Below are 16,254 nucleotides of genomic sequence, written 5' to 3' on the forward strand. Positions count from 1 at the left end.
TGAATATGAGCCAACGGTGTGCCCTGGCAGCCAAAAGGGCCAACCGTGTCCTGGGGTGCATCAAGCACAGCGTAGGCAGCCAGTCCAGGGAGGTGACTGTCCCACTCCACCGTGGGTACTGTGTGCAGATTTGGGTGCCTCAGTACCAGAGGGACATGAGAGCGTTAGAGTGTGGCCAGAGGAGGGTGACCAAGTCAGTGAAAAGCCATGAGGGCAAGAGTTACAAGGAGTGGCTGAGGCCACTTGTTTTCTTCATCTTGGAGAAGAGAAGGCTGAGGGTGACCTCCTGACAGTCTGCAGCTTCCTCAAGGCAGGCGGCGGAGAGGGGGTGCTGATCTCCTCTCTCCGGTGACCAGCCACAGGACACGAGGAAACGGCGTGAAGCTGCATCAGGGGAAGTTCAGCTTGGACGTTGGGGAAAGGTTCTTCACCGGGAGTGTGGTCAGTCACTGGAACAGGCTCCCCAGGGAGGCAGTCATGGCACCAAGCCTGGCAGAGTTCAAGGAGCATCTGGATGATGCTCTTACTTGTATGGTTTAGTTTTACATAGTCCTGTGAGAAGCAGGGAGTGGGACTCGATGATCCTTATGGGTTCCTTCCAACTTGAGATATTATCCTATGTTTCTAAGTCTACAGAACCTGATGGGATGCATCCCTGAGAAGTGAAGGAGCTGGCCAGTGTCATTGCAAGGGGACTCACAAGCAGCAGTGTGTTTGGCAGGTTTGAGGAAGGTGATCCTTCCCCTCTACTTGGACCACATCTGGAGTGTTGTGCGCAGTTCTGGGTTTCCCAGTATGAGGTGTGGACATACTGGAGCGAATCCAGCAAACAGCCACTAAAATGATTAAGGGATTGAAACACCTGGGGAGAGACTGAGAGCTGGAACTGTTTACCCTCAAGAAGAGAAGACTTGGGGGGTAATTTTATCAATGTATATAAATACTTGGTTGGAAGGAATAAAGAAGAAAAAGCTAGATTCAGTACTGCAAAGTGAAAGGGACAAGCGGCAATAGACACAAATTGAAATACAGGAAAGAGAAGAAAAACAATTTTTTACTGTGCACATAGTCAAACACTCGAACAGGTTGCCCGGAGAGGTTGTGGAGTCTCCATCTTTGAAGATTTTCAAAATCCAGTTGGACAAGGCCCTGGGCAACCTGCTGTAGCTACCCTGCTGTGGGCAAGGGGTTGGAACAATGACAGCCAGATTAATTCCATGATTAGAACTTGATTTTTAGAGAAGTCTTACATATTTTTTTGCCGTGTAGCAGGATCAAATTTATACCGCTACAGGTGACTTGAGCATGAAGTCGAACGGATTTCCTTTACTCTGGCAAGTGAGAGGACCCCAGAGCAGGTCAGGCTGGAAGACCTCCAGTTTCCAAGTTGTCAGTTAACGCAATTTCCATTTTAGAGCCAATCTGTAAATTTCTTGCACTATGTTTATGATTCCAGTTTCTGTAACTTTTTGTCTGATCCCTGAGCATAAAAAAGGAAAACATGATTTTGAATGTTACTATGAAGTTCCCTCAGGGCGATGCAATTTCACGGGCAACTAAAAGCTGCATTAGTGTGGAAAGCCAAAACAGGTCTGTTACTAATAGCCTAAATGTAGAGGAAAATGACCCCTTGCATCCAAGCAGCATGATGGCTCTCCATACTGAAATAAACACACATCACCATAAATAAGCTGTGAAATACAGCCTGTTTTATTTAAAGGGTTGGGTTCTTATTTTTGTATTGCACTTGGCATTTCCTGATTTCAGAGCTGCAAGCTGTCTTCTGCCTACCACCTGTTTCTGTTTGTAGTTCTGGCATTTGTATAACCCAGCGGTAGAGACTGTCATCCAGTTTCTAACTCATTTTATGTTAAACATAGCAGTCAGAAGGATCCCAGATCTGGACAATATTTTTTGCACCCTGTTGTTTTTCAGAATCTCTTGGTTTTAGTCCTTGAAGAACATAAAGTGAATTTGTACCTAGACTTCAAAGAGGACAATTTTTGACCCATATAAAAGAGTGGAATTCTTTAAAGTATTCCATTTACCACTGTAAATTGAGCCTGTGCTACAAAGTAGATTCATGCGTATGCATCTTTATTCTTGGGCTTTTTCCTCTTTGCAGTGTTGCATCATAGTCTCTGACATCACAGTATATGAATTTTACTGCTTTTCACTCCACTTACTCTAGGAGGGAGATACAGAAATGGATGTGATCCTGGCTTCTCATGAAGAACAAACTTGTGGCTGCTAAAACCTGTCAGGGTCTTTGTCTCTGTCATCATCAGCTAGGGAACTGACTGCATATGAAGGCATATGATCAGAAATTGCTGAAAGAAATCACAGCAGTGCAAGTGCAATTTTGAAAGCATAATTCTGTTCTGAAATATATTTCTTCAAGGCCTTGGAGGCTGAATTTCCGTGGTAGTATATAGGAATCTGATGTTCCAATCCCACCAAATTCTAATGTGATAAATTTACCCTTTAGCTACATGTCAAAGCGGTCCATTCCTTGTGTGGGTTTTCTGGTGTTTGATGATTACAGCGAGTGGTTGATAGTCCTCTGAAAGACATATTCTTGCTACTCCTACAGTCTGCAGAACTTTGATCCAAGTCCAACACGCTTCTGAATTTTGCTAAAAAGAAAAGAAAAAAAGATTAATTTTAAAGCAGAGGGCATAAAATGGGTAGGTGTTACGGTGCAGTTTCACCCATCAGGTGATGTTCACTTAGTCAGGATATTGACTTAGGTAGTTTGGAAATAACAAATACTCACTTTCTTCTTTTGGCTAATTTGATTAAATCCAGCAGCTCCTATGACTACTACTCACAAGAAGCAAAAGTGAAGATTTCTTTATTTTTTTGGGAGACCTAGACAAGGCAGTTTAATTCAAACTGCAGATTTGACCCAAATTTTCAAACAATACCAGACTAAATAATTTAAATTGTGAATTAGAATAGTTACTGCTAAGCCCTATCTTCTAGTTGGCATGTATCTGCATGGGTACTGCCATATAGTATTGGCAAGTATTTTATGTCTTGCTTCTTACTCTACCGTTTGTTATTCCTAATGAAGAGCTAGAATTAATAACTTTTTGCTGTAAGAGAGAATGAAAACAGAGAGCAACAGCCCATTTCTAGCTGGCTCTGCAAGGCTTTACTCCAAAGCATTCACAGATACGTGTAAAAGCAGCATTAGCTGACTAGACAAGACCTAGACAACCTCAGTGACCAGCTCTTCTACTATCTTAGTAGACCCCCAAACTTTCTTACAGAAACTGAAAAGTCTAAACTGCATCATAGTAAAGGATAAGGAAGAAAATAGAATGATTTATTGCAACAAGGTGTTTAAGCAGTCCACAAATTTAAGATACGTTCTCTGGGGCTTTAATATGTTAAATGTTACCTCTAAGTCTGCAAATGCTACTTCAGTGAGGGGGTTTTTTCCATGCATGCAATAAATTCTTTTGGCTGTTCTACAATGTTCTTCAGTCTTAGCAAATCCTGAATACAGGCTGTTTCTTGGAAATACTTTGATGTTGTTTCTCATCCTGTCTTCCCTGAATTGTTATAGTATGTAATGCCGCTGTAAACCCTTTACAGCAGTTTTTAACATGCTGAGAAATTAACTATTTGCTGTCTTCAGTTTCTCCACAAGCTTCTGAATTACGACTAGTACCTCGTGGCTGACAGCATACCTTCGTTTCTCTGAAAGAATCTTGTAGGAAACATTGTGCACATCTTTAAAAGAAATGTAATTCCACCTTTTACACACTATTTTACCAACACAGCAAAAAGTTAAATAGAAAATTAGCCTGAGTCAAGGCAGCATGTGCAGAGTGAGTGTTATCGCTACCCAACATGCTGATGATTTCATGGCAGCTACCTGTGTGCCTGTTTTAACCCACAGCATGGGTAAGGCAGCTGTCGTGGTAAGCACGTTTCAAATACTTTTTTACTGAGTGTAAATGTAAGCAGTGACTGCCAAGCAGCACTTTAACCTTACTTTAACGTACACTTTAATGTACTGTAAATCCACATTCAAGCTTGCCTTGTGGAAACTCGTACAAGCCTGTAGTCAAAGAATTGTAGTAATTAGGGAAGTAAAATTTCCTTTTGCAGAAGCTGTTTGAGTTAGATGCAGTTACATAAACGTCAACTCAGCATTTTGTAACAGTTTTAAACTACTACTTGTAGTGCTTTGTAAGTAGATACATTGGGGGCACATGCAAACATTCTGCAAATGACCTGCAGGCCTTCCTCTCGTGCCTCTTCATGGATGCAAGATTTGCTGTTTATCAGCACTCGGGTCCCACAGCTTACTTTAAAGACACGTACCCGAAGGGTTCCGGGCTGTTTGGGAGAGACGTGTTGGAAGGCGAGCGGGAGGGCTCGCATGGTGACAGGGGTACCGTGGGTGCGGCTTGCGCTGTGACAGGGGTGCCATGGGTCCAGCTTGCGTGGTGACAGGGCTGCCGTGGGTGCTGCTTGTGCACTGTGGCAGGGGTTCCATGGGTGCAGCTCACGCTGTGACAGGGGTGCTGTGGGTGCAGCTTGCGTGCTGTGACAGGGGTTCCGTGGGTGCAGCTCACGCTGTAACAGGGGTGCTGTGGGTGCTGCTTGCGTGCTGTGATAGGGGTGCTGTGGGTGCAGCTTGCGTGCTGTGATAGGGGTGCTGTGGGTGCAGCTCACGCTGTAACAGGGGTGCTGTGGGTGCAGCTTGCGTGCTGTGACAGGGGTGCTGTGGGTGCAGCTTGCGTGCTGTGACAGGGGTGCTGTGGGTGCTGCTCATGCTGTGACAGGGGTGCTGTGGGTGCAGCTTGCATGCTGTGACAGGGGTGCTGTGTGTGCAGCTTGCATGCTGTGACAGGGGTGCTGTGGGTGCTGCTCACGCTGTAACAGGGGTGCTGTGGGTGCTGCTTGCATGCTGTGACAGGGGTGCTGTGGGTGCTGCTCACGCTGTGACAGGGGTGCTGTGGGTGCTGCTCATGCTGTGACAGGGGTGCTGTGGGTGCAGCTTGCGTGCTGTGACAGGGGTGCTGTGGGTGCTGCTCATGCTGTGACAGGGGTGCTGTGGGTGCAGCTTGCGTGCTGTGACAGGGGTGCTGTGGGTGCTGCTCACGCTGTGACAGGGTGCGTGGGGCCTTGCCTGGGGACAGCCGATGACCCCGGGGGAAGCGTGGGTCAGGGCTGCAGAGCAGACCCGTGCGGCTGGTGCCACAGCAGGCGGCGGCTGCCGGCTCAGCCCAGCAAGAAGAGGCAGCCGAAGGCTCCCTCAGGCACCGTGCCCCAAGCACTAACGCTCCTGCAGCTGAAGATCCTGCAGCCACGAGAACCCTGCTGAGGCTGTTTCTCTTCCTGGAGCAGATCTCAGAGAACGTGACCCCAGGTGCACACGTTTACCCATTTTTTAAAACACACTTTGGGCTAGGTGAGACCTGGGAGTCAAGCGCAAGCGGAACGCGTCCTGCCTCCTGCCGGGGTGCACCTGGCCTTGGCCAGGCCGCGATCACACGGCGTGGAAGGTCCCAATTGGTCCGTTTCCACCGACCGCCGCCTTAAAGCCTGGGGGGGCGGGGGGGCGCGCCTCGGCCGGCCGGGCTGCGGGGCGCGGCTGCGCGCCCTTGTCCTGGCGAGCGCCGGGCACCTCGCTCTGGCTGCGGGGGGGTCCCGGCGGGCAGCGCCCCCCTGGCTCCGCGCCGCGGCCCCGCCGGCCCTGCCGAGGTCGGGGGGGTGATGGTGCCGCAGCCGAGCCCCGGCCGCACGGCCCCGCCGCGGGGGACGGCGCTGGGCAGGGCCGGCCGCTCCGCCCCCGGGCGCAGCCCGCCTCGCCCGGTGGTGCCACCCGTGCTGCCAACGAAGTTTACAAAGTTGTTTCAGCCCTTCAGCCGTGCGGCTGCCGGCCCGAGGCGGGGGGGGTCGCGCCGCTCAGCGCGCAGGGCTCAGCGCGCAGGGCTCGGCCCTTGGGCCCGGGCGCCGGGGGAGGTGAGTCGGGGGAAGGTGTCGCGGGCCGGGGGCAGCAGCACCGCCGTGCGCGGGCGGGTCGCTCTGCTGGCGGAACGGCGGCGCCGCTGCGCCCTCCTTTGCGGAGCGCCGGTGCCTCAGCGGTGTCCCGCTCTTCCGCATGCCGCCAGCTGGGCTGTCCGCGGGGGGCCGCCCGCCGGAGAGCATCGTCTCGGCGGGCTCAGGGCAGCCGTCGCTGCCCCGTGCCCTGTTCCCCGGTGCCGAGCGGGGCTGCGGCCCTGCCCGCCGGCCAGTGCGGGGCGGCGCCGGGGGCTCCCGCCGCTCTGGCAGCCCCGGGCTCTTTCCTGAACCCCCGGCTCGCCCTCAGGCGGGGAGGCAGCGGGAGCAGAAGCAGCCGAGCAGGCCGCTCCTGTCTCCGCGAACGCGGGCGGGTGCCGTGGCCCCGCGCTGCCGGCCGCGTTGTGCAGGCTGGGGCGGGTGGGGTGAGGCGCGGGCGGGTGAGCGGGCTGAGGGGCCGCGGCCTCTCCCGCACAGGGAGCGTTTCCTACGGGCGGTGCCCCGCAGTGCTGCTGACTGATGGTAGTGTTGACTGACAACCTCCGTGTTTGCGCTCCGGCGTGCCTCCTGCCGCGCCGTGCGGGGTGGCGGGCGGCGTCACGGAGCAGGAGCTTTGCGCCCAGGTTACCTCAGGAGCCGCCCGGGGGGTGGCGGGGCCGGTGCGGCCTGCGTGGCGGGAGGGGCCCGGTGGCGGCGGCGCTGCTGCTGCGGATGGAAAAGAGGTTTTTTGTGCCCCAGCAGCAGTTTGGTGTCAGTCTCACACCGCTTACAGCGCTAGTGCGGTGTCTGATGCGGGTTTCGGTCTTTCTTGATACTGAATGCTTATGTCTGTACATGACGGGTATAAAAACCACCTTAGCGCTCGCTACCAGGGTAATGGATTTATAATATATGCCAGTAGAACAGATCATGACTGCAGGTAATGAAACTTGGGTAGCGTCACAGTTGGGAGAATGGTGAAATCCCTCTGGAACACTTTGACTAACGCAACATACTTTTCTGTTTCCTTAGTTGCAAGTCTGTGGTTTTTAACAGTAGTTTCCAGGTTATTTTCACTTTTCTTTTTAGACGGCATATGTGAATTAATCTGAAGCACTGGTAAAAGGTTATTGTTTGTCTCTGGGATGTCCTGAGGACCTGGATATCTGGTCCCCAAATCTATCTTTAAGGACACCAATATTGTACAACTCAAAAGGTAACTGTCACACCAAAAAGAGTGAAAACTAAATGTCAGCCTTCTCTATACTAAATTCTCATCTTTCTTGACATCAATACATCAGAAGTCACTGTTTCAAGTACAAAGAGAAGTTAAATTTCTCTGAGTGGACTAAGTAGCAAATTAGATTCAGGGCAATAATAGTTTAGTCTTTTGGTCTGCCAGTTCTTGGAGACTTAAGTTCGCTGCTGCTGAAATGAAGGACGTATATTTGCTTCTGTGTGAGACATCTCTCCCCACTTTTCCTTCCATCTTGTGATGGACTGAAGAGACTTGTAAAGAAGGTAGCAGAAATTAATGCGCTGAACAGCATTACTCTGCAAGCCTTTATTGTGGTTTCTTCAGCCCACAGGATGCATGTGCTGCTTCTAGCAGATCTCTCTCTTTTCCTCCTGTTTCTGTTCACTGACAAATGATACACTGTCATGATACTGTAGATGGGTAAACGGTGGCCATATGGAGGGGTAAAGAATATAGTGGTCTGACCAGATTACCTCGCCATCATTTGCTAATTTGCAGTATAGGTATATATGAATGTGCAGTCTTACATAAAGGAGGGAGTAATACATCTTTAGGGATTTATTTCTCACTAAAAATGCAGATCTAATCTATTGAAGTTAAACCTGATCTAAAAATATAATTGATTCCACTGTCCATGACTTATCCACGCAGAAGCACTAAGATGCCTGTGTCGAGGAACTGACTGAATCTTAGTTGAAGGCTCTGGAGCTTTCCAGACCAAAAAAAAAATCTTGTCAGGCCTAGACTTTTCAGTGTAAATCTGATATATTTTTTTATCTTAAAAGAAAACAAAAAGTTGGTGGCAAGTATTTACCTAGATTTTTAGACACCAGTACCCTTTCTGGGATAGTTATCCCCCTCATCTGGTTAGGTGGATCACCACAGGGTCAGATAAACAAGGTATAGGATAGCAAGCCTTGTCCAGTCTACCTCACTAGTTACTATCAGATTTATTCTGTGTCATGTCTCAGGCTAATTTGACTTCCTTCTCACGTTCTCATTTTGCTGTGTCTCTGTGCCATGTGTTTGTTCTGTTGTGTCCCAGACTACCCCTTGCTCTGATACCTTATTTTTGCCAGTCAGAAATTGCAAAGTAGCCATACTTATTGCACAGTGGCAAGTCACCGCGTTACTGAGCTGTGGCTGAAATGGGTGCGCCTTTGAAGAGCCTGTGGCCCCCAGAGAGCCACACCAGAAGATAATCTTCATCTCTGCAGTATCATGCAATAGCCCTTTTTTCCTCACATGACTCACCTTATGCTTTAGTCTCACAAAGGGGGTGTCATGAAAGGTGAAGGGTCTTTCTAGGGAACTTCTGTTCATCAGAGAGCAGTGTAAATGGAGGCAGGGGTCCCATGCAATTGCAAGAATAACTTTTTGACTAGTTGACTCACAGAGATTGTGGAAGTCTTATTTCCACTTGAAAGCAGTAGTGAATTAAAATCCAATTAGGAATCTAATGACACATTTTTAATTGTCTGTGTTGCTAGAGTTTTTTGTAGAACTGAACAGGATGAGGTACACCAAGCCTACTAATCAAATACAGGTGAGTGGATTTGTTTGTATATGCTTCCCAGCCATGCAGAACAGGTAGCCTGAAGGTTATCTTGTACTGTGTATAGAAAAATAAGCCGCCTCTTTATCCTGTTTTACCATTACTTCTTGCAATGGTAAAAGTGGACTAGAAAACTAAATACTCCTGTACCTCACTCACGTGGTCTTGTCCCATGCAAACTGTCTCACTGGCTCAGATGAAGGTGGTTCCCAAGAGCAAGTTTATAGTTTCAGAAATTCTGAAAACTTTGAAAACAAGAATTGTTGCAAACCCAACTCCAAACCAACTACCAAATAACTAAGGAGATTCTTGGAGCATGCCTCTTGGGTCTTCTAGTGCAATCTGAAATAGCTTGGGTTCACTAAGGTCAGTAGCAGAGTAGATTGAAAATTTCTGCTAACATTTTTTCCATTAAAAATGATTTTTTATTTGAAGAGAATATGTAATTTGCATCTCAAAATCCTTTAGTTTAAAGATGTAACATTCCTTGATGAACTAGAAATAGAGTATACTTCAGATTTCAAGCCATTTTTTTGTTGGTTTTCAGGGAGATAATTGATTTTTTTTTCCCCGAGAAGTTACATTTTTAGCAAGGACTTTTGGAGGAGGCAGAATATTTCAAGGTTGTGTTTGGTTTTTTTTTTTTGTGAAAGTGGTGTTCTTCAAAGATGTTGTTGTCAACCAGATTTTACCAGCTGAAAGTAGCTCCATTTAGCAGTGAGTCATTAGGAAAACCTGAAAGATAAGACAATTAAAAGGAGCGTGTGCTGCTTTACTTACTTTTCCCAGGCCTTTACTTCAGAGCGGGGATCTGTTTCCAATGCAAATAATTTGTCAACAAATGGAACAGCTCATAGGATTTGGCAATACCTCCTGCCAGAATATCATGTTACAGGCTACACCTGTATATACACCTATATATATACACTAATATCATGCTGTTATTAATATAGTTATTAGCATTTAATTTCAGTTCTTGGGACAATGCAACACAATAAATCATGCAGAGTCAGATGAAGTCAGCTCTATTTTGACTTTACTGTGCTTGGAATGTGTTGCATATGTTGTAAGGTGCTCCCTCGTAACAAATAGGTTTTGCTTCTCTGAAGTAACATTTTCTCTTTTTGAAAGAAGTTGATGGTAAAATAGATATATATAGTTCTATAACAGTTCTGATACAAGTTCTATAACTGCTAATGTCACTACTGTTTACTTGCAAACATTTATAAAAACTTATGTCGCAGCCACAAATGTTAGCTAGAGTTGTTGCCAAAATACATAACTGGCCAAATTGTATTTGTATGCAGAAAATTATAATAAGTTAGAGACAGAATTTGTGGGGAAAGCACACACTCAGATACACATGCACACATACCACCATCCTGCTCAGGTGTTGGGTCAACAGCTTCTTGAAGACTCAAGGTTCTTGCAACCAGCAGGCAGGCAAGGAACAAGAGGGAGGGGGAACAGGTTGTCTTGGAGATGGTGTCCTTGAGCAAGGCAGGAAGAGCAGGCGGAGGGAGGGAAGGAGTGTGTTGGCCCTTGAAACATGCGGAGACTACAGGGAAGGTGCTCTCACAGCTCTGATGATCCTGTGATTAGTCTGTAACAGTGAATTCCATGATGATTGTTGCTCGTAAATTTAGCATCCTTTTATAAGAAGTTTGCATTTCCAAGCAGTTCTTAGCTTTTCATTACTTAAGTACATTAAAAAGGAAGCATCTAAAGCAGTAAAGCAAGAGGAAAAGATGCATTTCCACTAAAATCCTAACTTAGTGTAGCTTTACTTCTTGAGGACCCTAGCAGTGCTAAGCTTGACCGGCCTTTTCAATATGGATCCCTAAGAACTGCTAATATTTAGGCAATAAAAATCAGAGAAGGTAGTACTGGAAGGAAAGTGAGAGGTTCTATGATGATGTTGTCTGCACACTAGTTTTTCATTAGTTTCCATGCTAGAAACAGGATGGGGAAGAAAAGATTCTGCCTGCTTCCTTTATTTACCTCTGTTATCTTTGGACATCTTTTTTAATACATGGATAGTTTTGTTTGCTATTTCCATAGAGCCTGTCAAGTCACAAGCCAGGCAAGTGACTTTCTTCTTCCATCTGTGTGGGAAGCTTTTGGGAGAGGCAAATTTTCTTAAAAACCCAGAGAAAATTAGTTGCTTGGATGGAGATGCTTAAAAAAAAAAAAAAGGTTAACGAGGACGTGATCATCAGTCAGAGACTTAGGATCCTGCATCATTGTGCACAGAAGGGAAATAGTTTGAGTTTTTTGTCCAACATCTGGATTTGTGGATTCTCATGCCATGGTGGGGAGTGGGTGGTGTCTCCCCCAAGTCTTCAGTAGCCTGTTTTGGAATCATTAATACTGTCACTTTAAGCATCTTTTCAGTTTTTTCTCCTGTTTCACAGTTAATATTGTGGAGACTCTACTTCTGAAATATGACCTGGGGTTTTTTTCCCTTCTTTAGTTTTAGGTATGGATTTTTTTCCTTAACCAATAATCTTCTGAAAATGATGGATTTTAATTATGATTGTAGTGTATTTATAACCCACAATATCTTCTCCTAGATATTTTCCCTCCTTGATTTCTGCTAATCTCCTTTACCTTGAAATAAATTGGAAGTAATTTTATGGAAATCTAAAAACTTGTTGTGGTGTAAATGAAGCGTTGAGCTTGCATTATGCAGAATATCAAAGTAGATGATCCTAATGATTCTCTTAATCTTTAAAAGCTAGTCAGCACTGTTTGGAGACTTCCTGTTAACGCTGGTTGTCAACAGAATTTGGCTCTCCCACACAAATTTCCTCACAGGAAAGAAATTTGTACATAATTTAAAGCTTTTGGGTTTTAGACCAGTGCATGCAGGATTCCTTTGTTACCTGCCTTTGCTGCTTCCTTGATTTTCATGACATGTTTCTTTCAGATTTGTCCTGTTGCGGTCTCATAGGAACTCCAGCCTTCCTGAGATCTCTTCCTCTGCAGTTAAACTCCCCACACCTACCCCATGGTGCACTGTCTCCTAAGGTGAAGGATCATGAGAGATTGTGTACATCATGAGAAGTTAGCTGACCAGTGAATTCCGGCTATGTAGAAGAGGCTTTTTATGACACATTTCAATTCCTTTCTGAAGCAAAAGCATGAGACTTGCATGTTTTTACTTGAAAAGTCAAGATTGGGGGAATGAAAGTCCCATTTTTCATCTAGTTCAGTCCAGATGTTCATATGGTTAGGTCAGGCTTTATAATGCTTCCATGAGAGCTTAAAGGGTAGTTGTCTTAGACATAGTAGAGGGAGAAAATATGGATATTTTTTGGATGCACGACTCCATATCTGTCAGTTGTTTTAAATGTGGGACCTGAATTTTTACCTTGAGCAGTCACAAATCTTTTAAAAATACAACATTGAGGTCCACTGATGTATTCATCTTTCTCAAGGAATGATCACCTGTCATCATTTTCAGATTTGTCTTTGGTCTAATCTTCTGTGATGGAAGTTGCACTACCTTTGCAGTCAGTGGTTCAGTGTCTACTTTCCTGGTCATTGGATGGTTTTTCATGTCTAGTTTGTCTGCCACATTACACACAAGTGTTACTAGTCTGTTGCATTATGTGCATAGGCAGTATTTTTCTCCAACTCTGTGTCTAGGAAACTTCTATCTACTTGAGGATCGTTATTTTGCTCCCTTTCATCTTAGCAGCTCCATTCTTCTGTCATTCTTGATAGGTCCTGCTTTTTTTGATTCTTGATTTTTCTTTGATGTGTGTTTCCTTGATGGGACACTTGGCCTTAATTGAGCTCAATAAGCTGTAACTTTCCCAATTAAATTGAAAGGATTCTATGACAGGGTTCACTGTCTACCTGGATGAACACTTGGTTCAAGGGCAGGGCACAGTAATAGGGAACAGTATGGCTTCTTTCAGCAGGCTTGTGCCATCTTAAAATGTGGTGGTACATTTTAATGGCTTTGGAAGCTTTTCAGTGTAATGCTAGAAGGTAACTGACAGTTTTGAAGAGGTCCCTATTCATGTCAGGCATACTACAGATCAACTGCAGGTTATTTTAATGATAATTTGGTTGTAGGAAAACATATTTCTCATAGCAAAAGTATGCAATCTAATTTCTATTTCCAGTGATTGTAAATCATAACTGTTCTCTCTCATAGGAGTATTTTGTATAAATCCATGGTGACCTCGGTATTAAGCAAGCTTACTACATTTTTCTGCTGATGATTCATGTTTTGAAGTGTGCTGCAGAAAGTTTGTACCTATAAGCAGATGCTAAAAAAAAGTATTTTACTGAAACCTAGAACCTTGGAGACATGAATGCAATTAAACAGCTCTAAGTTGTTTTTTTTAACTATCACAGTTAGAGAGAGCGGGGTAGTCATGAGTCATGACTTACAAAATCTGTGGATCAACAGTACTCTGTACCTATAGAGTCTGGTGATTTACAGTACACCTGACTGAAAAATCATGATGAAAATGTCATTTGAAATACTAATGTGACCTGCCTCTTGCAGACCAGTCCAAAAATACCTCATGATTAATCATCTGTAAAAAACTCATAAAGCCCACATCCTTGTTTAGTGTCATTTGGAGTTATGCTTGTTTGTATCAGCTCATGATCCTACCTGTTTTGCATAGTGAAGTGTTTGTAGCTAAAAGAATGGAAATCAGGTGTCTTAGCAGAATAGTCTTTTGAATTTGTAAGCCATTTGGTTTCTAAAGGAGATGTATGAGTGAATAGAACTACCTGTGTTATTTAAAATTGGCCTTGGAATAATTACATTGCTGATCCAGGAATATGGAGCAAACGGCAGTTTTAATCTTTCATGTTATTACCAGCATTTGCAAAGTATCAGGGCACTCTGAGAATTATGATGAGCTGTACCAGCTTTGGAAGCTGCCATAAAGATTAAGAATTTTAGCATATGCTCTAATTTAATTTTCTGCTGTATTCAAGATGTGTAGCAAGTTTTTATGATGGGTATGAAAGGTGGGGCAACTTGTAAGGTGAGGCTCCTGTGATACACATAATTTGGTTTTGTGGTATGGAACTATTTAGAAAGCACGGTGACGTTTCCTGAATCATGTCTGTACTGTTTGCTAAGCATAAACAACTATCAAACCATATAGTGCCTCTTTGTTCCACCATTTTAAACCTGCATTCATATTTCTATTCTCTGAAATAGTTAGCTATCTTTTACTTGCACAGTTTTTCTTTTTTCTTAAGTCTAATGAACTGTGCGGAAATCACCAGCCGTAGCAGCGCTTACCATCATCATTAGCTGGGCCTGTTCCTGCAGTTGTGGCCTCTTGAGAAATTGTTGAGATGTGAAAAAGAAAGAAAAAAATCTCCCAAACTTTTACATCCAATATGTTTGGAGTCTGGATCAGATCTTGTCAAGACTGTCTTCAGGCTGTGCTTGTCCCACTAATTTTTTGGTATTTTTAAACCTGTTTTTAAATTGGGCCATTAGTTTAAACTCTGCGGTGACACTGGCTTTGATTACCTCATATGCTGGTGTCTGTGAGGAATGAGCTGTGTTGAAGTCAGTCAACTTCAGGTGTGTAAAAGCAGTATGAAAGGAGAAGTCTCATCCAGACTTTATACTACTGTAGTCTGAATGTGGCTTGCAGTGGCATTCAACCTGATCTAATTGTGGGTGGCTGTATAGAGTCCAAGCAAAGATTCACCTAGCTCATGTTCACTTTTTGACACTATTTAATACTGGAAAAGTCAGGAAAGGGATTAAGAAACAGGATGGTTATGGAGTGATCTTTTCTTCTGTGTATCTTCCCAGCTACTGATACTTAGTCAGACTTTCTGAGCAAGAGCTCCTCATAAAAGCACAGCTGTTCATGCAGCTGTAATAGCCAAATGCCCCTTGTTATGTCTGACCTGTATTCCCTGTGACAGTGTTTCCTAGGCTGGTTCATTTTCCAGGGCCTCCTTGGCTGCCAGCACGAGTGCTGTGGCAGGCTCCAGTGCCTTCGGGGTGGGCATGCAGTGAGCCCACCTGCTGCAGTAGGAGTGGTACCCAGTGCTGGCAGCTGCCCGCTGCCTTCGGAGCATCCCTACTGCCCCACTCTGAGACGGCAGTAAGAGCCATCCTAAGAAGGAGTTTCCTAAAGTGGTGTAATCATCCTTTGTCTTCAATTATTTTTCTTCTGCTGCTTGTAACTCTGCTTTAGGGAGGATTTTGACAGCTAAGTTCTTTGGTCATGAAGCCAAATTGTTTCAGCTTTGGAGAGTATTTGAGCGATGGTACTGGGATGATTGGAGTTACAAAAGAGTGAGGGGGAGAGAGTAAAATTTACCCATGCTTGCAGATTTTTGCCACGTGGTTGCAGAGGGGGGTGAGGGATTTGCTCATCCAAGTCCTGGTTTGGTTTGGAGTCAGTGGCCTGGTCGCAGTGCTTTTGTACTCACATGAAACATGGGCCAGGCTGTTGGACTTCCCATAGCTGTTGGAGAAATCACTTCATCCTGAAAAGCCACTGAAAGTGTGACACTAACTCTCAGAAGTTCTTGGAAGATGCTGTGCTTTAAGAGGTATAAAGCACTGCCAGGTTGGAACTGAAGTATAGAACAAAGCAGTCTCTGGCTGAGTTACTCTGTGATCAGAGCCTCTTCTCCTTAAGAAGCTGATTAGACAACCTAAAGTTCTTGTTTCCTCAGATTCTGCCCTCACATCCATGCAATGCCAAGCCCTGTACTCTGAAGACAACATATATTTCAGATTCAGATAGTTCTCGCTGACTTTCTGTTTGAGTTGTTTCAGATTCTGCCAGTCATGCTGGATCAGAACCAGGCTATGTTCCTTTATAATAGTCAAATGCCTCTCCAAATACTTCCCTCTGTGAAAAAATTATCAAATTTGTGACTACTTTAGGTAGACCTATTTAGAAATACAAAAATGCAAATTAAAGATATAGATAGGAAGCCAAGGTGTTGGATGTCATCTAAGCCCTGGTAGCTGTTACACGTGTTCTTAGCCTGTCACAAATACACAGTACCTCGGTGAAATAGTTTCTCTGCTTGGTTTACCCCCATGATAATGAGTTTAGATCATATAGTTTCTTACAAATGTCAGGTGAGGCATGACAACTCATCGTTAGTCAGTAGTGCCTTTGAGCCTACATGCTACTGGGAAAGCCTGCTCCTTTGTTACTGGTACTGTTGTATCAATGGGTTGTACAATTGTACAAGTTTGAAGAAGTAGTATTTACATATGACCTCCTAGAATGAGTTCAAGATCAAATTATAGCCAAACATGAATATATACAAATATTTTCATGCAAGGGGGTATAATACAAATTTTCACAGAAGCTCTTTAGAATCTGATTAAGTTATAAAGGCTTCCCACCAAGTTCACTAGCAATTAGTTCTTTACAGATGAAAGTCAAAGCCCTAAGCAGTAAGGATGAATCTT

General features: G+C 44.8%; 1 protein-coding gene across 8 annotated transcripts in view; it reads left to right on the forward strand.

Annotated features, from left to right (window-relative positions):
- The first annotated feature begins 5,655 nt into the window (after positions 1-5,655).
- Positions 5,656-16,254, forward strand: part of CRACR2A (calcium release activated channel regulator 2A) — a 60,955-nt gene continuing 50,356 nt past the window's right edge. The window contains exons 1-3 of one of the 8 annotated variants that reach the window (XM_055808657.1): positions 5,659-5,985; positions 7,090-7,216; positions 8,749-8,804. The gene's annotated coding sequence lies outside the window, so the exon portion shown is untranslated. Of the gene's footprint in view, positions 5,986-6,488; positions 7,217-8,748; positions 8,805-15,150; positions 15,375-16,254 lie in introns of those variants that run through there. The other 7 variants (XM_055808656.1, XR_008747857.1, XM_055808660.1 and 4 more) reach the window with 7 other exon arrangements.

Source organism: Falco peregrinus, chromosome 6, assembly GCF_023634155.1.
Source record: "Falco peregrinus isolate bFalPer1 chromosome 6, bFalPer1.pri, whole genome shotgun sequence".
NCBI classification, from domain to species: Eukaryota; Metazoa; Chordata; class Aves; order Falconiformes; family Falconidae; genus Falco; species Falco peregrinus.